This window comes from Somniosus microcephalus, chromosome 6 (assembly GCF_052327205.1).
Source record: "Somniosus microcephalus isolate GS21.2 chromosome 6, FLI_Smic_1.0, whole genome shotgun sequence".
Lineage (NCBI taxonomy): Eukaryota > Metazoa > Chordata > Chondrichthyes > Squaliformes > Somniosidae > Somniosus > Somniosus microcephalus.
In genome coordinates this window covers 136,154,979-136,179,292 of record NC_140992.1, presented here as the reverse complement: position 1 = coordinate 136,179,292, position 24,314 = coordinate 136,154,979, and the positions used below count along the sequence as shown (strand labels likewise).

The 24,314-nt window shown below is 49.1% G+C and overlaps 1 protein-coding gene across 2 annotated transcripts in view; it reads left to right on the top strand.

Annotated features, from left to right (window-relative positions):
- The first annotated feature begins 1,010 nt into the window (after positions 1-1,010).
- The window catches only part of LOC147116105 (bcl-2-related ovarian killer protein-like), a 115,289-nt gene continuing 91,985 nt past the window's right edge, over positions 1,011-24,314 (top strand). Inside the window, exon 1 of one of the 2 annotated variants that reach the window (XM_085990840.1) lies at positions 1,011-1,454. The gene's annotated coding sequence lies outside the window, so the exon portion shown is untranslated. The remainder of the gene's footprint in view (positions 1,455-24,314) is intronic. The other variant, XM_085990839.1, reaches the window with a different exon arrangement.

Sequence of the window (24,314 nt, the reverse complement as noted above, 5' to 3'; positions counted from 1 at the left end):
GGCGGCCAGGTACGTATCGGCGTCTTGGATGAGGGGGTAAACCCGGTGGCTTACCCAATTCCGTAGCATTCCGAGTCTCATCTTCGCAGTGTCCGTAGCGTCTTTGACGGCTGCGGAATTGTCCAGGAAGAATTCCATACAGTCAAACCAGTGTCCGAAGCGTGCTGATGCGTCCGGAGCATGTTGATCCAAATCCAAACGTTCGGGTTTCAGGAGTTGATCCATAGTGTTGAAAATTGAGTTAATAAAATTGATGTGCCTCAATTATTCCGAGACTCGAAGTTAGCAGAACAAAAGTAAGGCTTTTATTAACTCAGAACATAACACGTAAAATAGAGAGATGTCTACCTTCAGGAGGCTGATGCCGGACTGAAGTTAGATTACAAAGGAGCCAGGTATGGGCGGAGCCCTGCACACAACCAGTTCCAGCACATTCCAATGCATAATACATGAGGACTGGGGGAAGGGAAAAGACACAGAAAGCAGGCAGTTAGAAGACACAGAAAACAGGCAGTGATGAATGGAATATATTTCATCACAATCGGGTCCAACAAGGAGGAATACCAGCCAGTCGACTACCTTTATACCTGGGCAGGTAGGTGGAGCCATGGGCGGAGTCGGAGGTGGTCAGCCCAGGTATAACAGCGCGACAAGAGGCGACCTCGTATAGTGATACAACAGTGAGAACAGTGATAACAATACAACAGTGATAACTATAGTGTAACGATAGTGAACAATTAAAGTGGTTTACCACAGCATTTTCCCCACTACTGATGTCAGGCTTACCGATCTATAATTCCCCGTTTTCTCTCTATAGGCGCTGTAGAAATACAAGCCTTTCTTTGTAGAAAATGCTGTCACATAATCTTGCCAACATCTCATCATGTTCTTTTACAAGACTTTTTTTAAATGAAAATCAGAAGCAACAAGGCTTTAACCTTTGGTCTGTGTCATTATATTGAAAGCCTAGCGTTCTGGGTGACAACCCACTCTGTAGAGCAGACAGGCTTTCCTCCCAGTTGTGGAGTGGCCAGGAAGCGGCAGTGTGTCTCCAAGAAGCGTGGCCTGAGCTGTTTAGTCTGAGATGCCGAGGGGGAGCTTGGTGTCTTCAAACCTCCAGCTGCCTGTTGTTCTTTGTGTTGTGGGCGGGTTGTTGAGTGCTGGGGAGTGTGGATGTGGCCCGAGCCTCCGATCATCGTCTTTCCTTAAATGGGGTTGTTTGTGAAAGTTGCATTTTAATAGGAACCACGTCGAGTGGGAGGGGGGAAAATACCGTCTCACCATAAAAGGGGAGCGAGGAGAGAGAGGCAACATCTGGAGCCCGGCGGCCAGGATCTCAATCTGCCAGTGCGTCCGGAAAACCAGCAGTCCTGGAGAAGACAGAGAAACATCAACCCCCAGAGCCACACGGTCCTTGAAAACAAGGCAGGAAGCCAGTCCCAGAGGAGGAGAAGGTCAGTCCAACTCAAAACCTCTGCTTTTGAGAAGTGCTTTGCTGCCAACCGCTGCCCGGGATATTTCACAGCCGCCTCTTGCTGCGACCCCGGGAGATTTCCTTTTGCCTCGTTTCTTTAGTCATGTCGCTGTGTCCAACACGGTGCCAGAGCCGCGACCAGTCTGTCCACCACATCCTCACTGCATCCCCAAGGTCGCCTGGTCAACTCCGCTGATCCCAACTTTGTGTCCCTCTATCCTTCCTTCTTTCCCCCTCTATCATTCCTTCTTTCCCCTCTTTATTCTTCCTTCTTTCCCCCTTTATCCTTCCTTCTTTCCCCCTCCTTCCTTCCTTCCTTCTCCCGGGGTGTCGCCAGCTGCTGGTCGAGGTCCGCTTGTATTGAAAGATTTCGCCTTTCCCTTCTCCCGAGAAGCTTGCCTGAACCCGAGTTCTTGAGCGGAGGATTTGTTTCGCCTCACCCTGATTTGGTGGCAGGCTGCTCCTGATAAAGGGCAGTGGCTCTCGCATTTCACCCTCACTTTCTTTTCTCAGCGAGTTTTTGTTTTGCGGGATTGTGGCTGGTTTTTTTTCCTGGTTTGCTGCTGGTTTGAAACTGATTTTTCCAGATCCAGATTTTGATAATGTTTTTCGGGGTTTTTTTGGCAGATGTGAAACTGATTTTTAGTTTGCAGCAGATTTGCTGTAGATTTCCCCCCAGTTTGTTTTAGGTTGGATGCTGATTTATTTTATTTGTTAAACATTTGATAAGTTTCAGTTAACATGTTTGTTGGTGATTTTTGTTTGATGTGGATTTGTTTAGCCTGTTGTAAGTTTGGCGCTGATTTTATTCAGTTTGTTGCAAGTTTTGCAAGATAGGTTTGGATGAAGAAGGGCCTTAAGCCTGTTTGATCGCAGACCTCTTGTACAACCCTACCATCTTCCTGTTGCAGCTTCTAGCTGGTTCTTAAATCTGTGCTGGCCTCAGTGTCAGTGCCCTAGCCTCAATTACACTGCCTGGCACACCTGGCAATGAATTCCAGTTATCGATCACTTTCAAAAATAAATATTCCTTGACATCTTGTCAGCTGTAGCTCCACTGAGCACTCTCACCCCTGAGTCAGAAACTAATGGGTTAAGTTTTCACTCCAGAGACTTCAGCACAAAATAAAACTTTAGTCATAGTCATAGAATCATAACGACACAGAAGGAAGCCATTCGGCCCATCGAGTCCGTGCCGGCTCTTTGTAGAACAATCCAGTCAGTCCCATTCCCCGCTCTTTCCCCGCAGCCCTGCAAGTTTATTTCCCTCAAGTGCCTATCCAGTCTCCCCTTGAAAACATTGAGGCCTAGAAATTGAGTTTGCGCTGCGCCAGGGCTTTAGCGCTGGAAGTTAGCGCCGGCGCTAAGTCCCTTTGCGCGCGCCAAAAATTCAGTAGCGCCGCGCCCAAACGGCTGCCGGCGCTACTGAAGGGTTTTAGCGCCTGAAAACTGGCGCAACGCGCCGCATTGCGGCGCTATTCCGGCGCTGCGGCGCCCGCTGCGGTGCGGCAGGCTCGGGAAGTGCAGGCCTCCTCCTTCCGTTAAGGAGGAGCTGCCTGCACCCGGCCGCGGCCCGCGCAAATCTCTTCAAAAATGAGCCCGGCACCTCGGACAAGTGCCGGGCTTGCATCTGTTCCGGGGGGGGGGGGGGGAGAAGTCCGGGGAGGGAGCTGCGGGCAGGCGGCCGACGGGAAAGCGGCCGGCCGCCGCGGGGCCTTTAATGTGCCGGCGCAAACACATGTTGGACTCTGTTGCCAGAGTCTTAGTTGCGGCTGCCACGGGCGAGGCGGCCGCAACTGAATTTCGGCGCTGGGGCCCGTCGGCATGGCAACCGGGACGCTGCGCACACCGATGACATCATCGGTGCCGGTGCAGCGCTACCGGTGCAACGCCGCTTTAGGGCCCCAGGGAATTTTTGAACTGGCCATAACTCTGGCGCTAGTCCCTCTAGCGCCTCAAAAGCGGCGCTAAGGCTAGTGAATTTCTAGGCCTGAGTGTCTCCGCTTCCACCACTTCCGTCGGCAGCGAGTTCCAGGTCATCACCACTCGCTGCGTAAACATTTTTTTCCTCACATTCCCCCCTGTATCTCTTGCCCAAAACCTTAAATCTGTGTCCCCTAGTCCTTGTACCATCAACTAGTTGGAACAGCCTTTCCCCGTCTAGCCTATCCAAACCCGTCATAATCTTGTACACCTCTATCAAATCACCCCTCAACCCCCTTTGCTCTAATGAAAACAAATCCAGTTTCTCCAACCTGTCCAACCAACCAACATCCCATCGTTCCTCTCAGGTGGACACAAATAGAGTCTTATACTTAAATAATGTCAATTCCATAGGTATGAGGGGCAGTTGGCTAAGGTAGATTGGGAAATTAGATTAAAAAGTTGTGGCAAACATTTAAAGAAATATTCCAAAATTCTCAACGAATATACATTCCATTGAGAAATAAAAACTCCACGGGAAAAGTGATCCATCTGAGGCTAACTAAAGTTAAGGATAGTATTAGATTAAAAGAAGAAGCTTATAATGTTGTGAAGAATAGTAGTAAGCCTAAAGATTGGGAGAGTTTTAGAAACCCGCAAAGGATGACCAAAAAATTGATAAAAAGGGAGAAAATAGAATATGAGAGTAAACTAGCAAGAAATATAAAAACAGATTGTAAGAGCTTCTACAAATATGTAAAAAGGAAGAGATTAGCAAAAGTAACCATTGGTCCCTTAGAGACTGAGACAGGAGAAATTATAATGGGGAATAAGGAAATGGCAGAGACTTTAAACAAATATTTTGTATCTTCACAGTAAAAGACACAAAAAGCATGCCAAAAATAGTGGGGAACCAAGGGGCTAATAAGAGTGGGGAACTTAAAGTAATTATTATCAGTAGAGAAAAAGTACTTGAGAAACTAATGGGACTAAAAGCTGACAAATCCTCTGGACTTGATGGCCTACATCCTAGAGTTCTAAGAGGTGGCTGCTGAGATAGTGGATCTCTAGATTCTAGAACGATCCCAGCAAATTGTAAGGTGGCAAATGTAACCCCGCTATTCAAGAAAGGAGGGAGAGAGAAAGCATGGAACTACAGGCCAGTTAGCCTGACATCAGTTATCGGGAAAATACTGGAATCCATTATTAAGGACGCGGTATCAGGGCACTTAGAAAATCTTAATATGATTAGGCAGAGTCAACATGGTTTTATGAAAGGGAAATCGTGTTTGACAAATTTATTAGATATTTTTGAGGATGTAACTAGCAGGGTAGATAAAGGGGAACCAATGGATGTAGTATGTTTGGATTTCCAAAAGGCATTCGACAAGCTGCCACATAAAAGGTTGCTACACAAGATAAGGGCTCATGGGGTTAGGGGTAATATATTAGCATGGATTGAGGATTGGTTAACAGGGATAAACTGATCTTTTTCAGGTTGGCAGGCTGTAACTAGTGGGGCGCCGCAATGATCAGTGCTTGGGCCTCAGCTATTTACAATAAGAACATAAGAACATAAGAAATAGGAGCAGGAGTAGACCAATCGGCCCCTCGAGCCTGCTCCGCCATTCAATAAGATCATGGCTGCTCTGATCCTAACCGACAATCTACTATCACAGAACCATCTCCTGAATCTAACAGAATTAGACACACGAAATAGCAGCAGGATCAGGCTACACGGCCCCTGGGCCCGCTCCGCTACCCACAGGGCCATGTCTGATCCGAACCTGGACTCATGTCCAAATTCCTGCCCGCTCCCCGTAACCCTTAATTCCCTTTACTTCTAGGAAACTGTCTATTTCTGTTTTAAATTTATGTAATGATGTAGCTTCTACAGCTTTTTGGGGCAGCATATTCCATGGACCTACCACCCTCTGAGTGAAGTAGTTCCTCCTCATCTCAGTTTTGAAAGAGCAGCCCCTTATTTTAAGACTATGCCCCCTAGTTCTAGTTTCACCCATCATCGGGAACATCCTCCCCGCATCCACCCGATCCAACCCCTTCACAATCTTATATGTTTCAATAAGATTGCCTCTCATTCTTCTGAACTCCAATGAGTAGAGTCCCAATCTACTCAACCTCTCCTCATATGTCCATCCCCTCATCCCCGGGATTAACCGAGTGAACCTTCTTTGTACTGACTCGAGAGCAAGTATGTCTTTTCTTAAGTATGGACACCAAAACTGTATGCAGTATTCCAGGTGCGGTCTCACCAATACCTTGTACAACTGAAGCAATACCTCCCTATTTTTATATTCTATCCCCCTAGCAATGAAAGCCAACATTCCATTGGCCTTCTTAATCACTTGCTGCACCTGCATACTAACCTTTTCAGTTTCGTGCACCAGGACCCCCAGATCCCTTTGTACTTCAGTACTTTCCAGTTTCTTGCCATTAAGATAATAACTTGCTCTACGATTTTTCCTGCCAAAGTACATAACCTCACACTTTCCAGTATTGTATTCCATCTGCCAAATCTCTGCCCACTTACTTAGCCTGTCTATGTCCCCTTGCAGGTTTCTAATGTCCTCCTCACTCACTACTTTCCCTCCCATCTTAGTATCATCTGTAAACTTTGATATGTTACACTCGGTCCCCTCCTCCAAATCATTAATATAGATTGTAAAGAGTTGGGGACCCAGCACTGACCCCTGTGGAACACCACTAGTTACTGATTGCCAGTCTGAGAATGAACCATTTATCCCAACTCTCTGCCTTCTGTTAGATAGCCAATCCTCTATCCATGCCAGAATATTACCCCCAATCCCGTGATATTTTATCTTAAGCAATAATCTTTTGTGTGGCACCTTGTCAAATGCCTTTTGGAAGTCTAAATACACTACGTCCACTGGTTCCCCTTTATCCAACCTATATGTTACTTCCTCAAATCTATATTAATGACCTAGATGAAGGGACCGAGTGTAATGTATCCAAGTTTGCTGATGATACAAAGCTAGGTGGGACAGTAAGCTGTAAAGAGTCTGCAAAGGGATATAGATAGACCAAGTGAGTGAGCAGTAAGGTGGCAGATGGAGTATAATGTGGGGCAACATGAGGATATTCACTTTGGTAGGAAGAATAGAAAAACAGAATGGCCTAGAAATGGGGCGCCAAGCTCTCCTGGGCGCCAGAATTACCGCTCCGGACGGAGCCACTTGCGCCAGCCCGATATTCAGTTTCAGCGCCCCAAACGGAAGCGGGGCGCTGCTCAAGGCGCCCCGCATCCCTCTTGGGGCGCTGCAACTGAATATCGCAGCACAACGTGCTGCAGCGCCACACGCTGTGGCACGGCGTGCTGCAGTACTGCAGGCCTTCCTCCCCTTCTTAAAGGGGAGGGGCCTGCACCAGCGCGATCAGAGATCACGAGTGCCGGCAAAAGAGCCCGGCACCGAGGAGAAGTGCCGGGCTCTTGGGACACAGCCGGCACTGCCTGGGGGGGGGGCTCAGGAGGCCGGCGGCGCGAGGAGGTGCTGGCAGGTGGCCAGCAAAAAAAATGGCCGCCCCACACCTCCCCTTTAATTAGCGCCACTACCGCCGCAGGTAGGCCCCCCTGAACCGGTCGCAAATTGCGACCGCCGTTACAGCGGGGGGCACAACCAAATATCGCGATCGGGGCGGTAGCGGGGCGCTGCGCACACCGATGATGTCATCGGTGGCGGCGCAGCGTTACAGGCTAATGCCGCCATTAGTGCCCCGCTAAATTTCACGGGAGGCGTGGCCAGTGGCGCTAAACCCACTAAGTGCCCTCTTTGGGCGCTAACTGGTGGCGTAGCCCACCGAATTTCTAGGCCAATATTTTTTAAATGGTGAGAAACTATTAAATGTTGATGTTCAGGGCATTTCCAACAGTGACTACACTTCAAAAAGTACTTGATTTGTTGTAAAGCGCTTTGGGATGTCAGGAGGTGAACGGCACTAAGACCTTTCTTCTTTCTTCTAAACTTGCCTTTTACAATATCTACCCCATACTCCCCCTGTTCTGGGTTTACTCTCTCTATCCCATTCAGTATTGTATACACTTCCATATGTTCTTCTAAACACCTCTAGCTGTTCTGACCTGATAAGGACATTGCACAGCTTCAGCATTGCCTCTGGGAGTTTGAAAGTAACTTTGGCAATAGTAAAATAAGAATATGCATATATATTTTTTTTTAAATAATTTATTCTTGGGATATGGGCGAAGTCAGAAAGGCCGGTATTTATTGCCCATCCCTAGTTGCCCTTGAGAGGTGGTGGTGAGCCGCCTTCTTGAACCGCTGGAGTCCGTGTGGTGAAGGTGCTCCCACAGTGCTGTTAGGGAGGGAGTTCCAGGATTTTGACCCAGCGACGATGAAGCCTTTCACGACCTCAGAACGTACAAACATAGAAACATAGAAGATAGGAGCAGGAGTAGGCCATTCAGCCCCTCGAGCCTGCTCTGCCATTCAATGCGATCATGGCTGATCATCCAAATTCAGTACCCGGTCCCTGCTTTCTCCCCATACCCCTTGATCCCTTTAGCCTTAAGAAATATATCCAACTCCTTCTTGTTGAATATATTTAATGAACTAGCCTCCACCGCCTTCTGTGGTAGAGAGTTCCACAGGTTCACCACTCTCTGGGTGAAGAAATTCCTCCTCATCTCTGTCCTAAATGGCCTACCCTTTATCCTTAGACTGTGTCCCCTGGTTCTGGACTCCCCGACCATCGGGAACATCCTTCCTGCATCTAGTCTGTCCAGTCCTGTCAGAATTTTATAAGTTTCAATGAGATCACCTCTCATTCTTCTAAACTCCAGTGAGTACAAGCCCAATCGACCCAATCTCTCCTCATACGTCATCCCTGCCATCCCAGGTATCAGCCTGGTGAATCTTCGCTGAACTCCTTCCATGGCAAGAACATCCTTCCTCAGATAAGGCGACCAAAACTGCACACAATACTCAAGATGTGGTCTCACCAAGGCCCTGTACAACTGCAGCAAGACATCCTTGTTCCTATACTCAAACCCTCTTGCTACGAAGGCCAACATACCATTTGCCTTCTTAACCGCCTGCTGCACCTGCATGCTTACCTTCAGCGACTGGTGCACAAGGACACCCAGGTCTCGTTGCACTTCCCCTTCTCCCAATCTATTGCCATTTAGATAATAATCTGCCTTCCTGTTTTTGCCACCAAAGTGGACAACCTCACATTTATCCACGTTATATTGCATCTGCCATGTTTCTGCCCAATCACCCAACATGTCCAAATCATCCTGGAGTTTCTCGACATCCTCCTCACAGCACACACGCCCACCCAGCTTTGTGTCGTCTGCAAATTTGGAGATATTACATCTAGTTCCCTTGTCTAGATCATTAATATATATTGTGAATAGCTGGGGTCCAAGGACCGATCCCTGCGGTACCCCACTAGTCACTGCCTGCCACTCGGAAAAGGACCCGTTTATTCCTAGTCTTTGCTTTCTGTCTGCCAACCAGTTCTCTATCCAAGTCAATACCTTGCCCCCAATCCCATGTGCCTTTACTTTACATGCTAATCTCTTATGCAGGACCTTATCGAAGGCCTTCTGAAAGTCCAGATACACCACATCCACTGGTTCTCCCTTATCAATTTTACCAGTTACATCCTCAAAAAATTCCAGTCGATTAGTCAAGCACGATTTACCTTTTGTGAATCCATGTTGGCTTTGTCCGATCCTGTCACTATTTTCCAAGTGCTCTGCTATTACATCTTTTATAATGGACTCTAGCATTTTCCCCACTACTGATGTCAGGCTTACCGGTCTGTAATTCCCCGTTTTCTCTCTACCACCTTTTTTGAACAGTGGGGTAACATTAGCTACCCTCCAATCCATGGGTACTGTTCCAGATTCTATCGAATGTTGGAAGATGATCAGCAATGCATCTACTATTTCTAGGGCCACTTCCTTAAGTACCCTAGGATGTAGATTATCAGGCCCTGAGGATTTATCGGCCTTCAATCCCATCAATTTCCCTAACACCATTTCCCTACAAATACTGATTTCTTTCAGTTCCTCCCTTTCATCAGACCCTATGTTCCCCGACATCTCTGGGAGGTTATTTGTGTCTTCCTTTGTGAAGACAGAACCAAAATAAGTACCTGAAGGAAAGAAATTTGCAGGGCTATGGGGAAATGGCATGCTTTACTGCCAGTTAAGTACTTTTGAAGTGTAGTCACTGTTGTAATGTACGAAATTGCAGCAGTCAATTTGTACACAGCAAGATCCCACAACACCAATGAGATAAATGACCAGATAATCTGTTTTTTTAGTGATGTTGGTTGAGGGATAAATATTGGCCAGGACACAGGTGTGAACTCCCCTGCTCTTCTTCAAAATAGCACTGTGCGATCTTTTGCATCCACCTGAGAGGGCAGATGGGGCCTCAGTTTAAAGTCTTATCCAAAAGACGGCAGTTCTGACAGTGCAGTGCTCCTTCAGTACTGACACTGGGAGCATCAGCCTAGATTATGTGCTCAGGTCTCTGGAGTGGGACTTGAACCCACAACCTTCTGACCCAGAGATGAAAACGCTACCCACTGAGCCACAGCTGACACCTAAAGGTAAACAGCTCTGCATGGTCCAGGAAGCAAATACAGGCGAGAATTCTATCACAGAACCACCAACATAGGCATAAATTCAACCCAGCATCCTAATAGTTACTTACAACTGCACTTTCAAATTCGCAACTGTCCAGTGTTTGGCCCTCCATTCCCAATAACATTTCTGCAGTTACTAATCTGCTCAATCACACCCTCACCACCAGCTTTGATGCCCTTGCCCCATTAAAACCTTTACTCTCTCTCACCCTGATCATTCCCCGTGGTACGGCCCACATCTCCACTCCCTTAAGTCCAAGGGACGCAGACTTGAATGTTTATGGCGGACAACTGGTTTAGCCATTCATCCCCAGATCTGGCTAGACCACATAAAGCACTACTGGGTCCTGCTCTCCTCTGCCAAAACTGCTCACTAGAATCATAGAATGGTTATAGCACAGAAGAGGCCATTCAGCCCATCAAGCCTGTGCCAGCTTTCTGCAAGAGCACTTCAGCTAGTCCCACTCCCCTGCCCTTTCCCCGTAGCCCTGCAAATTTCTTTCCTTCAGGTACTTATCCAACTCCCTTTTGAAAGCCACAATTTAATCTGCCTCCACCACCCTTTCAGACAGTGCATTCCAGATCCTAACCACTCGCTGCGTAAAAAAGATTTTCCTCACGTCGCCTTTGGTTCTTTTGCCAATCACCTTAAATCTGTGTCCTCTGGTTCTTGACCCTTCCACCAATGGAGACAGTTTCTCTCTTATCTACTCTGTCTAGACCCCTCATGATTTTGAACACCCCTATCAAATCTTCTCTCAATCTTCTCTGCTCCAAGGAGAACAACCCCAGCTTCTCCAGTCTATCCACGTAACTGAAGTCCCTCATTCCTGGAATCATTCTCATAAATCTTTTTTGCACCCTCGCTAAGGCCTTCACATCCTTCCTAAAGTGCGGCACCCGGAATTGGACACAATACTCCAGTTGAGACCGAACCAGTGTTTTATAAAGGTTCATCATAATTTCCACGCTTTTGTACTCTATGCCTCTATTTATGAAGCCCAGGATCCCGTATGCTTTTTTTAACTGCCCTGCCACCTTCAACGATTTGTGCACACATACCCCCAGGACTATCTGTTCATGCACCCCCTTTAGGATTGTACCCTTTAGTTTATATTGCCTCGCCTTGTTCTTCCTACCAAAATGTAACACTTCACACTTTTCTGTGTTAAATTTCATCTGACACATGTCTGCCCATTTCACTAGCCTTTCTATGTCTTCTTGAAGTCTATCACTATCCTCCTCACTTCCAAGTTTTGTGTCATCTGCACATTTTGAAATTGTTCCCTGTACACCCAAGTCCAAGTCATTAATATATATCAAGAAAAGCAGTGGTCCTAGAACCGGCCCCTGGGGAACACCACTGTATACCTTCCTCAAGTCCAAAAACAACCGTTCACCACTATTCTCTGTTTCCTGTCACTTAGCCAATTTCGTATCCTTGCTGCCACTGTCCCTTTTATTCCATGGGCTTCAACTTTGCTGGCAAGCCTATTATGTGGTACACTATCAAACGCCTTTTGGAAATCCATATACATCACGTCAACTGCATTGCCCTTATCAACCCTCTCTGTTACTTCATCAGCTATTCCAGGATCATTCTAGAATGCAAAGATAATCTCTGGCTTCTCTTCACTACAAACTGTCTTCTTAAACCCCTCTCCCCTGCCTCCTCCACCCTCACCTCCAACAACAAGTGATGGAAGGTGTCGTCGACAGTGCTATCAAGCAGCACTCACCAATAACCTGCTCACCGATGCTCGGTTTGGGTTCCGCCAAGATCACTCAGCTCCAGGCTTCATTACAGCCTTGGTCCAAACTTGGAAAAAGAGCTGAATTCCAGAGGTGAGGTGAGAGTGACTGCCCTTGACATCAAGGTGGCGTTTGACTGAGTGTGGCATCAAGGAGCCCTAGTAAAACTGAAGTCAATAGGAATCAGGGGGAAAACTCTCCACTGGCTGGAGTCATACCTAGTACAAAGGAAGATGGTTATGGTTGTTGGAGATCAATCATTACAGCCCCAGGACATCGCTGCAGGAGTTCCTCAGGGCAATGTCCTAGGCCCAACCATCTTCAGTTGCTTCATCAATGACCTTCCCTCCATCATAGGTTCAGAAATGGGGATGTTCGCTGATGATTGCACAGTGTTCAGTTCCATTCGCAACTTCTCAGATAATGAAGCAGTCCATGCCCGCACGCAGCAAGACCCAGACAACATTCAGGCTTGGGCTGATAAGTGGCAAGTAACATTCACGCCACCCAAGTTCCAGGCAATGACCATCTCCAACAAGCGAGAGTCTAACCACCGCCCCTTGACATTCAACGGCGTTACCATCGGCAAATCCCCACCATCAACTTCCTGGGGGTCACCATTGACGAGAAACTTAACTGGACCAGCCACATAAATACTGTGGCTACAAGAGCAAGTCAGAGGCTGGGTATTCTGCGGCGAATGTCTCACCTCCTGACTCCCCAAACCCTTTCCACCATCTACAAGGCACAAGTCAGGAGTGTGATGGAATACTCTCCACTTGCCTGGATGAGTGCAGCTCCAACAACACTCAAAAATTTCAACACCATCCAGGACAAAGCAGCCTGCTTGATAGGCACCCCATCCAACACCTTAAACATTCATTCCCTCCATCACTGGTGCACCATGGCTGCAGTGTGTACCATCTACAAGATGCACTGCAGCAACTCGCCAAGGCTTCTTCAACAGCACCTCCCAAACCCGTGACCTCTTCCACCTAGAAGGACAAGGGCAGCAGGCGCATGGGAAGACCACCACCTCTAAGATCCCCTCCAGGTCACACACCATCCTGACTTGGAAATATATCGCTGTTCCTTCATTATCGCTGGGTCAAAATAACAGTATTGTGGGAATAACCTCACCACACGGACTGCAGCGGTTCAAGAAAATGGCTCACTACCTCCTTCTCAGGGGCAATTATGGAAGGGCAATACATGCTGGCCTTGCCAGCAATGCCCACATCCCAGGAATGAATAAAAAAAAACAAGGGCGAGGAGCTCATGGACCTCTTTGACACTAAGATTGAGACCATCCGCCCCTGCCTCAGATCATCTGCTGTTGAAACACTCATCCATGCCTTTGTTACTTCTAGACTTGGCTATTCCAATGCTATCCTGGGTGGCCTCCCACCTTTCACCCTCCGTAAACTTGAGGTCATCCAAAACTCGGCTGCCCGTGTCCTAACTTGCACCAAGTCCCGTTTACCCATCACCCACTGTGCTCGCTGACCTACGTTGGCTTCCGAAGTGGTAGAAGTGTTAGTAGGTGAGCACTTTGGTGACAGTGACCATAATTCGGTGAGATTTAAGGTAGTCATGGAAAAGGACAAGGATGGACCGGAAATAAAGGTTCTAAATTGGGGGAAGGCCGATTTTAATATGATAAGGCAGGATCTGGCCAATGTGGACTGGGATCAGCTACTTGAAGGAAAATCCACATCGGAGCAATGGGAGTCTTTCAGAAAGGAAATTGAGAGAGTACAATGGCAACATGTTCCTGTAAAGGTCAAGGGTGGGACCAACAAGCCCAGGGAACCTTGGCTGTCAAGGGATATACGAGAATGGATTAGGAAAATAAGGGGGGCTTTTGGCAGATACAAAGGACTAAAGACAGAGGAAGCCCTAGAGGAGTATAAAAAGTGCAGGGGGATACTTAAAAAAGAAATTAGGAGAGCGAGGAGGGGCCATGAAATAACACTGGCGAGCAAAATAAAGGAAAATCCTAAGGTGTCTTATAAGTATATTAAGGGCAAGAGGATAACTAGGGAAAGAGTAGGGCCCATTAGGGACCAAAGTGGCAAGCTGTGTGTAGAGCCAGAGGATGTAGGTGGGGTTTTAAATGAATTTTTTGCATCTGTGTTCACTATGGAGAAGGACGATGTGGACATAGAAATCGGGCAGGGGGACTGTGATATACTTGAACAAATTATCATCGAGAGGGAGGAGGTACTGGCGGTTTTAGCAGGCTTAAAAGTGGATAAATCCCCAGGCCCGGACGAGATGTATCCCAGGCTACTATGTGAGGCAAAGGAGGAGATTGCAGGGGCTCTGACACAAATTTTCAGAACCTCTCTGGCCACAGGGGATGTGCCAGAGGACTGGAGAACAGCTAAAGTAGTACCATTATTCAAGAAGGGTAGTAGGGATAAACCAGGGAATTACAGGCCAGTGAGCCTAACATCAGTGGTAGGGAAATTATTGGAAACATTTCTGAGGGACAGAATTAGTCTCCACTTGGAGAGGCAAGGATTAATCAGGGATAGTCAGCATGGCTTTGTCAAGGGAAGATCATGTCTGACCAATTTGATTGAATTTTTTGAGGGGGTGACTAGGTGTGTGGATGAGGGTAGTGCAGTGGATGTGGTTTACATGGATTTCAGTAAGGCTTTTGATAAAGTCCCGCATAGGAGACTGGTCAGGAAGGTAAGAGCCCATGGGATCCAGGGTGCCTTGGCACATTGGATCCAAAACTGGCTTAGTGGCAGAAGGCAGAGGGTGATGGTCGAAGGTTGTTTTTGTGACTGGAAGCCTGTGTCCAGTGGGGTACCGCAGGGATCAATGCTGGGTCCCTTGCTGTTTGTGGTCTACATTAATGATTTGGATGTGAATGTTAAAGGTATGATCAGTAAGTTCGCAGATGACACAAAAATTGGTGGGGTGGTAAATAGCGAGGAGGAAAGCCTCAGGCTACAGGACGATATAGATGGGTTGGTCAGATGGGTGGAAAAGTGGCAAATGGAATTTAACCCTGAAAAGTGTGAGGTGATGCATTTTGGATGGACTAACAAGGCAAGGGAATACACAATGAATGGTAAGACTCTAGGAAAGACAGAGGATCAGCGGGACCTTGGTGTGAATGTACATAGATCCCTGAAGGCAGCAGAACAGGTGGATAAGGTGGTTAAAAAGGCATATGGGATACTTGCCTTCATTAGCCGAGGCATAGAATATAAGAGCAGGGAGGTTATGATGGAGCTGTACAAAACGCTGGTAAGGCCACAGCTGGAGTACTGTGTACAGTTCTGGTCGCCACACTATAGGAAGGATGTGATTGCTTTGGAGAGGGTGCAGGGAAGATTTACCAGGATGTTACCTGGGCTGGAGCGCTTCAGCTATGAAGAAAGACTGGACAGGCTGGGGTTGTTTTCCTTGGCGCAGAGAAGGCTGAGGGGGGACCTGATTGAGGTGTACAAAATTATGAGGGGCATAGATAGGGTAGATAGAAAGGAACTTTTCCCCTTAGTAGAGGGGTCAATAACAAGGGGGCATAGATTGAAGCTAAGGGGCAAGAGGTTTAGAGGAGATTTGAGGAAAAACTTTTTCACCCAGAGGGTGGTTGGAATCTGGAACTCACTGCCTGAAAGGGTGGTAGAGGCAGGAACCCTCACAACATTCAAGAAGCATTTGGATGAGCACTTGAAATGCCATAGCATACAAGGCTACGGACCAAATGCTGGAAAATGGGATTAGATTAGACAGGGCTTGATGGCCGGCGCGGGCGTGATGGGCCGAAGGGCCTCTTTCTGTGCTGTATAACTCTGACTCTATGACTCTATGCCTCAGTTTAAAAATTCTCATTCTTGTTTTCAAATCCCTCAATGGCCTCGCCCCTCCCTACCTCTATAACCTTCTCCGGCCGCACAACCCTCCAAGATCTCTGCTCTCCTCCAATTCTGGCCTCTTGCGTATCCCTGATTTTAATCGCTTAACCTTTGGTGGCTATGCCTTCAGCTGCCTCGATCCTAAGCTCTGGAATTCCCTCCCTAAATCGCTCCGCCTCTCTACCTCTCCTCCTTTAAGATACTCCTTAAAACCTACCTCATTGACCAAGCTTTTGGTCATCTATCCTAATATTTCGTTTTGTGATTCAGTGTCAAATTCTGTTTGATAACGCTCCTGTGAAGTGCCTTGGGTCGTTTTACTACCTTAAAGGTGCTATATAAATACAAGTTGTTGTTGTTGCTTTGTTTATTTGCACTTCACACTCTTTAGATGTGTAAGGTGAGCAACGAGTATTTTAATTTTCCCTTTGGCAAGTTCCATCAAACCACAGAGTTTGTGGTGGAGGGAGTGAAGGTTTAAGGTGGTGGATGGGGGGCCAATCAAACCACAGAGTTTGTGGTGCAGAGAGTGAATGTTTAATGTGGTGGATGGGGGGCCAATCAAACCACAGAGTTTGTGGTGGAGGGAGTGAATGTTTAAGGTGGTGGATGGGGGGCCAATCAAACCACAGAGTTTGTGGTGCAGAGAGTGAATGTTTAATGTGGTGGGTGGGGGGCCAATCAAACCACAGAGTTTGTGGTGGAGGGAGTGAATGTTTAAGGTGGTGGATGGGGGGCCAATCAAACCACAGAGTTTGTGGTGCAGAGAGTGAATGTTTAAGGTGGTGGATGGGGGGCCAATCAAACCACAGAGTTTGTGGTGGAGGGAGTGAATGTTTAATGTGGTGGATGGGGGGCCAATCAAACCACAGAGTTTGTGGTGGAGGGGGTGAATATTTAAGGTGGTGGATGGGGGGCCAATCAAACCACAGAGTTTGTGGTGGAGGGAGTGAATGTTTAAGGTGGTGGATGGGGGGCCAATCAAACCACAGAGTTTGTGGTGGAGGGGGTGAATGTTTAAGGTGGTGGATGGGGGGCCAATCAAACCACAGAGTTTGTGGTGGAGGGGGTGAATGTTTAAGGTGGTGGATGGGGGGCCAATCAAACCACAGAGTTTGTGGTGCAGGGAGTGAATATTTAAGGTGGTGGATGGGGGGCCAATCAAACGGGCTGCTTTGTCCTGGATGGTGTCGAGCTTCTTGAGTGTTGTTGGAGCTGCACTCATCCAGGCAAGTGGAGAGTATTCCATCACACTCCTGACTTGTGCCTTGTAGATGGTAGAAAGGCTTTGGGGAGTCAGGAGGTGAGACACTCGCTGCAGAATACCTCCTAGTTCTGGTACATTCCTGCTCACCACAGTACAGAAAGGATATTGCAGCTATTGAAAGGATACAGAAGAGAGCAACCAGAATGATTGAGGGGAGGGATTGGATTTTGAGGAACGATTAAGTAAATTGGACATATTGTCCAGTTAAAGAAAAGAGAAGGTTGATGGGTGATGTGATTGCTGTTTTTAGGATTCAAAAGGGATTAGATAATGTAGACCATGGTCAGCTGTTTCACCTTCTTCAGAACAAAGAACCAGAGGACACGGCCTGCGCTTGAAGGGGGGTAAATTCAAAAATAACCTGCGGAAACAGTATTTCCGTGAGTGAGTGGACAATCTGTAGAACAGACTCCCTCGGGAGACCGTGGAATCAGACAGTGGTGATTCATTAAAATACAAATGATATAGATTTCTTTCAGAAAATTTTGGGATACAGTATATGAGTAATTTGAGACACCTGGCACACTACCCACACACACCTGTCATACTACCCACAGTCACCTGTCATACTACCCACAGACACCTGGTATGCTACCCACACACACCTGGTGCACTACCCACACACACCTGGCATACAACCCACACACCTGGCATACTACCCACACACACCTGGCATACTACCCACACACACCTGGAATGCTACCCACACACATCTGCCATACTACCCACACACACCTGGCATACAACCCACACACACCTGGCTCACTACCCACACACACCTGGCATACTATCCACACACACCAGGCATACTACCCAAACATAGCTAGCACACTACCCACACACACCTGGCATACTACCCAAACAAACCTAGCACACTACCCACACACACCTGGCATACTACCCACACACACTTGGCATACTACCCAAACATACCTAGCACACTACACACACACCTGGCATACATAAGAACATAAGAACATAAGAAGTAGGAGTAGGAGTAGGCCATACGGCCCCTCGGGCCTGCTCCGCCATTCAGTAGGATCATGGATGATCCGAACCTAGACTCACGTCCACTTCCCTGCCCTCTCCCCGTAACCCCTTAATTCCCTTATCTGCTAGGAAACTGTCTATCTCCGTTTTAAATCTATTTAATGTTGCAGCTTCCACAGCTCTCTGGGGTAGCAAATTCCATAGATTTACTACCCTCTGAGTAAAGAAGTTTCTCCTCATCTCAGTTTTGAAAGGGCAGCCCCTTATTTTAAGATTATGCCCCCTAGTTCTAGTCTCACCCATCAGTGGAAACATCCTCACCGCATCCACCCGATCAATCCCCCTCACAATCTTATATGTTTCGATAAGATCGCCTCTCATTCTTCTGAACTCCAATGAGTAGAGGCCCAACCTACTCAACCTTTCCTCATACGTCAACCCCCTCATCTCCGGAATCAACCGAGTGAACCTTCTCTGAACCGCCTCGAGAACAAGTATATCTTTTCTTAAATATGGAAACCAAAACTGCACGCAGTATTCCAGGTGTGGCCTCACCAGTACCCTGTATAACTGCAGCAAGACTTCCCTGCTTTTATACTCCATCCCTCTTGCAATAAAAGCCAAGATTCCATTGGCCTTCCTGATCACCTGCTGCACCTGCATACTAACTTTTTGTGTTTCATGCACCAGGACCCCCAGATCTCTTTGTACTGTAGCACTTTGCAGTTTCTCTCCATTTAGATAATAACTTGCTCTTTGATTTTTTTCTGCCAAAGTGCATAACCTCACACTTTCCAATATTATATTCGATCTGCCAAATCTCTGCCCACTCACTTAGCCTATCTACGTCCACACACACCTGACACACTACCCACACACATCTGCCATACTACCCAAACATACCTAGCACACTACCCACACACACCTGGCATACTACCCAAACATACCTAGCACACTACCCACACACACCTGGCATACTACCCACACACACTTGGGATATGTGGTAAACCACTGTTTGTATTCCACTGTGTACATGCCTGGACATGCCTCGGCTGACTCCTCCCACAAGTCCTAGTATAAAGGTGACTGCTCCCCAGCCCCTTTGTATTCTGGACCGGTCGACCACTCGAGGCAGACCTTCATTCTTTTGTTAATAAAAGCCTTTAGTTACTCTCTTAACTCTCAGTCTTTTATGAGTAATTGATAGCGCATCAATTTTATTAACAAAATTTTTATAATGGAGAAGATCCTCACACCAGCATGCCTGGACTTAGATCATCGGGAGGCGGACTCATCCACCAAGTTTACTCACTGGCTTAAGTGTTTCGAAAAATTCCTGACCGCCTCCGCAGCAATCAAATCGGACGAGGACAAACTGGATGTCCTGACCTCCAAAGTGAACCACCGAGTGTACTCGGTCATCCAAGACGCGACCTCGTACGCGGACGCTATCAAGCTCCTCAAGGACCAGTACACGCGCCCAGTGAACGAAGTGTACGCCAGGCACCTTCTGGGGAGTCGTAAACAACAACCTGGGGAATCGACCGTGGAATACCTTCAGGCGCTGTCTGTGCTTGGCCGGGCCTGTGGTTGTAAGGATGTAAAGGCCGCCGTGTACACAGAGGAACTTATCCGGGATGCTTTTGTAGCGGGCCACAGATCCAATTACACCCGACAGCGACTGCTGGAGCAGAGTGACCTCGACCTCAACAAGGCCTCTGAACTCGCACTATCATTGGATGCAGCCTACCGGGGCATGGATGCCTACTCCTCTGCACCGTGGACGCCGCGGGGAATGACAGCCTGGGACACGGTAGGACCGCCTCATAGCGCCGTGCCACCCCAGCCACACCCCAGCAACGGCCCAACTACCGCAGCAGTGTCCCAAGGCCAGACAGCAGTGCCCCAAGGCCAGAAATGCTACTTCTGTGGCCAGGCAAAACACCCCAGAGCGCGCTGCCCGGCGAAAAACACGATCTGCTCGGGCTGCGGGAAGAAGGGACACTACGCTAGCATCTGCAGGGCCAAAGCCACCCCAAACCCCAGCAGCGCCGCGTGTGGGCCATGCGGGCCGCCATCTTGGGCCTCCCCGGCCATGTGCGAACCACCGGTACAGCAGCCATTTTGGACGCCTCCAGCCACATGGGGATCATGGACGCCGCCATCTTGGACGACAGCCGGAACGCAGCAGGTCCCCAACACTGCCTCATCTGATACCCGCAGCGACACACCGACCCCTACGCTGGCATCCGTTACACTGGACCAAGCGAGACCGCACCAGCTGGCCAGTTCCACAATGGACATTAAGGTAAATGGTCACGATACAATCTGCCTTTTTGACTCTGGGAGCACGGAGAGCTTCATCCACCCCGACACGGTGCGGCGCTGCTCTCTCCCAGTCCTGCCTGCGCACCAGCGGATTTCTATGGCCTCCGAGTCCCAGTCGGCGGACATCGGCGGCTACTGCGTGGTGACACTCGTAGTAGACGGGACTGTGTACGATCATTTTAAACTTCTGGTCCTGCCCGACCTCTGCGCTGCCGTTCTGCTGGGGTTAGATTTTCAGTGCCACCTTAAAAGTGTTACGATGGCGTACGGTGGACCCCTACCCCCACTCACAGTCCGCAGCCAGCAGCTTCCAAATTGCCCGCCGCGCGCCAGGTGCAACCTCTCCACACTCAGAGTCACCACCCCCCCCACTGTTTGCTAACCTCACCCCCGACTGTAAGCCCATCGCCACAAAGAGCAGGCGATACAGTGCCGGGGACAGAGTTTTCATTAAAACCGAAGTGGAGCGGCTCCTGAAGGAAGGGATTATTGAGGGCAGCACCAGCCCCTGGCGAGCCCAGGTTGTGGTCGTTAAGACCGGCGAGAAGCAGCGCCTGGTCATCGACTACAGCCAGGCAATAAATCGCTACGCCCTGCTGGACGCCTACCCACTCCCCCGCATAGCTGATATGGTCAACCAGATCGCGCAGTACCGCGTCTTCTCGACCATTGACCTGAAATCAGCATACCACCAGCTCCCTATCCGCCCTGAGGACCGCCAGTATACTGCCTTTGAGGCAAACGGCCACCTCTATCACTTCCTTAGGGTTCCCTTTGGCGTCACCAACGGGGTCTCCGTCTTCCAAAGGGAGATGGACCGGATGGTAGATCAAAATGCGTTGCAGGCCACTTTCCCATATCTGGACAATGTGACCATCTGCGGCCGTGACTTGCAGGACCATGACGCAAACCTCGAAAAATTCCTCCGCACCGCCCAACTCCTGAACCTGACATATAACAAGGAGAAGTGCATATTCCGCACAACCCGCCTCGCCATCCTTGGCTGTGTTGTGGAACACGGAGTCATCGGCCCCGACCCCGACCGGATGCGTCCCCTTATGGAACTCCCACTGCCCCACTGCCTCAAGGCCCTGAAGAGGTGCCTAGGGTTTTTCTCCTATTACGCCCAGTGGGTCCCCTACTATGCGGACAAGGCCCGTCCGCTGATCAAGTCCACCTCTTTTCCCTTGACGGCAGAGGCCCGCCTAGCCTTCCACCGTATCAAGGAGGACATTGCCAAAGCCACCATGCACGCAGTGGACGAATCCATCCCCTTCCAGGTGGAAAGCGACGCGTCCGACTTTGCCCTGGCCGCTACCCTCAATCAGGCGGGGAGACCCGTGGCCTTCTTTTCACGAACCCGCCAAGGCCCGGAGACCAGACACTCCGCTGTTGAGAAGGAGGCCCAGGCGATTGTGGAGGCTGTGCGTCATTGGAGGCACTACCTGGCCGGAAAACGATTTACCCTGCTCACTGACCAGCGTTCAGTTGCTTTCATGTTCAGCAACAAGCAGAGGGGCAAAATCAAAAATGACAAGAGCTTGAGGTGGAGAATCGAACTTTCCACCTACAATTACGAGATCTTGTACCGGCCCGGGAAGCTCAATGAACCCCCGGATGCGCTATCGCGTGGCACCTGCGCCAGCGCGCAGATCGATAGACTGCGGGCCCTCCACAATGACCTCTGCCACCCGGGGGTCACCAGGTTCTTCCACTTCATCAAGGCCCGCAACCTGCCTTACTCTATTGAGGAGGTCAGGACCGTGACCAGGAACTGCCAAGTCTGCGCTGAGTGCAAACTGCACTTTTATAGACCAGACAGGGCCCACCTGATAAAAGCCACTCGCCCCTTCGAGCGCCTGAGCGTTGATTTTAAAGGGCCTCTCCCCTCCTCCGACCGCAATGTGTACTTCCTCAATATTATTGATGAGTACTCCCGTTTCCCGTTCGCCATCCCCTGCCCGGACATGACCAGTGCCACGGTCATTAAATGTCTGAACGACCTCTTCACCCTGTTCGGTTTCCCCAGCTATATCCATAGCGACCGGGGCTCATCGTTTATGAGCGACGAACTCCGTCAGTACCTGCTAACTAGGGGTATTGCCACAAGCAGGACCACCAGTTACAACCCCCGGGGGAACGGACAGGTGGAAAGAGAAAATGCGACAGTTTGGAAGGCCGCCCTGCTAGCCTTAAAGTCTAGGGGCCTTCCAACCTCCCGCTGGCAGGATGTGCTCCCCGATGCGCTCCACTCTATTCGGTCACTGCTCTGCACTGCCACTAACGCCACCCCTCATGAGAAAATGTTTGTCTTCCCAAGGAAGTCCACATCGGGGACATCGCTACCGCCATGGCTGACGTCCCCAGGGCCGGTCCTACTGAGAAGGCACGTGAGGACCCATAAGACGGACCCCCTGGTCGAGAGGGTCGACCTCCTCCACGCCAACCCCCAGTATGCTTACATTGCATACCCGGACGGGCGGGAGGACACAGTCTCCATAAGAGACCTTGCACCCTCGGGGGCCGCAGTAACCCACTACTCACTACCCCCCCCCACGATCCGATATCCAGCCCCAGCAGACGGCAGGCCTGGGCCCAGCGACCCGCTCGACACCTACGAGGACGACACGCCTGTGCCACAGCCTACGCGGGACTCGACGCCGGAAGCTCCACTACCCCTGCCATCGCCACGCCGATCACAGCGGCAGACAAGACCTCCGGAGAGACTCCAATACACTAACTTTTAGTACACTTCACCCCGCCGGACTCAATTTTATACAAGGGGTGAATGTGGTAAACCACTGTTTGTATTCCACTGTGTACATGCCTGGACATACCTCGGCTGACTCCTCCCACAAGTCCTAGTATAAAGGTGACTGCTCCCCAGCCCCTTTGTATTCTGGACCGGTCGACCACTCGAGGCAGACCTTCATTCTTTTGTTAATAAAAGCCTTTAGTTACTCTCTTAACTCTCAGTCTTTTATGAGTAATTGATAGCGCATCAGCATACTACCCAAACATACCTAGCACACTACCCACATACACCTGGCATACTACCCAAACATACCTAGCACACTACCCACACACACCTGGCATACTACCCACACACACCTGGCATACTACCCACACACACCTGGTGCACTACCCACACACACCTGGCACACTACCCACACTCACCTGGCATACTACCCACCCACACCTGCTGTACTACCCACACACACCTGGCACATTACCCATCTCACACCTGGCATACTATCCACACACACCTGACACACTACCCACACACATCTGCCATGCTACCCACACATACCTGGCATACTGCCCACACACACACCTGGCATACTGCCCACACACACCTGGCAGACTGCCCACACACACCTGGCACACTACCAACACACCTGGCATACTGCCTGTTATAAATCTCATCATTCATCAAGAAACTACTCGTGAAATAATGCTGAACGGCAGCTGGTGGCGCCATCCAAGGAGTATAAATACTCGGGCGTGGGCCCAGCTTGCCAGGGACATTTTGTAAGACAAGGAACTAGTGAAGTACAACTAGACCTCCATGTTCTGAAACAAGTTGATTAAAGCCTTGCTTTATCCTCAAACCAAGTGCGTAGTGAGTTTTATTACGTCAATTTAATCAACTTGATATCGACTCCACGCTCTGAGTGATTTCGGGAGCAGCCAGCTACGACTTCAACTGCAGAAGAGAACTCCGGCGTAGTAATCAATCCATCATGGAGAAACTACTCAGACCCGCCCATCTTGTCCTGGACCCGAATTCACCTACAACTGCTAAGGTATGGAAACACTGGTATCGTACTTTCAGCAGCTTCCTCAGGGTGTGTGGTGAGAATGTTCCTGATAAATTAGAGATACTTGCCAATTATGTATCTCCTCATGTGTTTGACTATATCGAAGACTGTGTAGACTATGACTCCGCTATCCTAATGTTACAGCGACTATATGTTAAGGCCCCAAACAAAATTTTTGCTCGGCATCTACTGGCCACAACTCGACAACGACCCAGTGAATCACT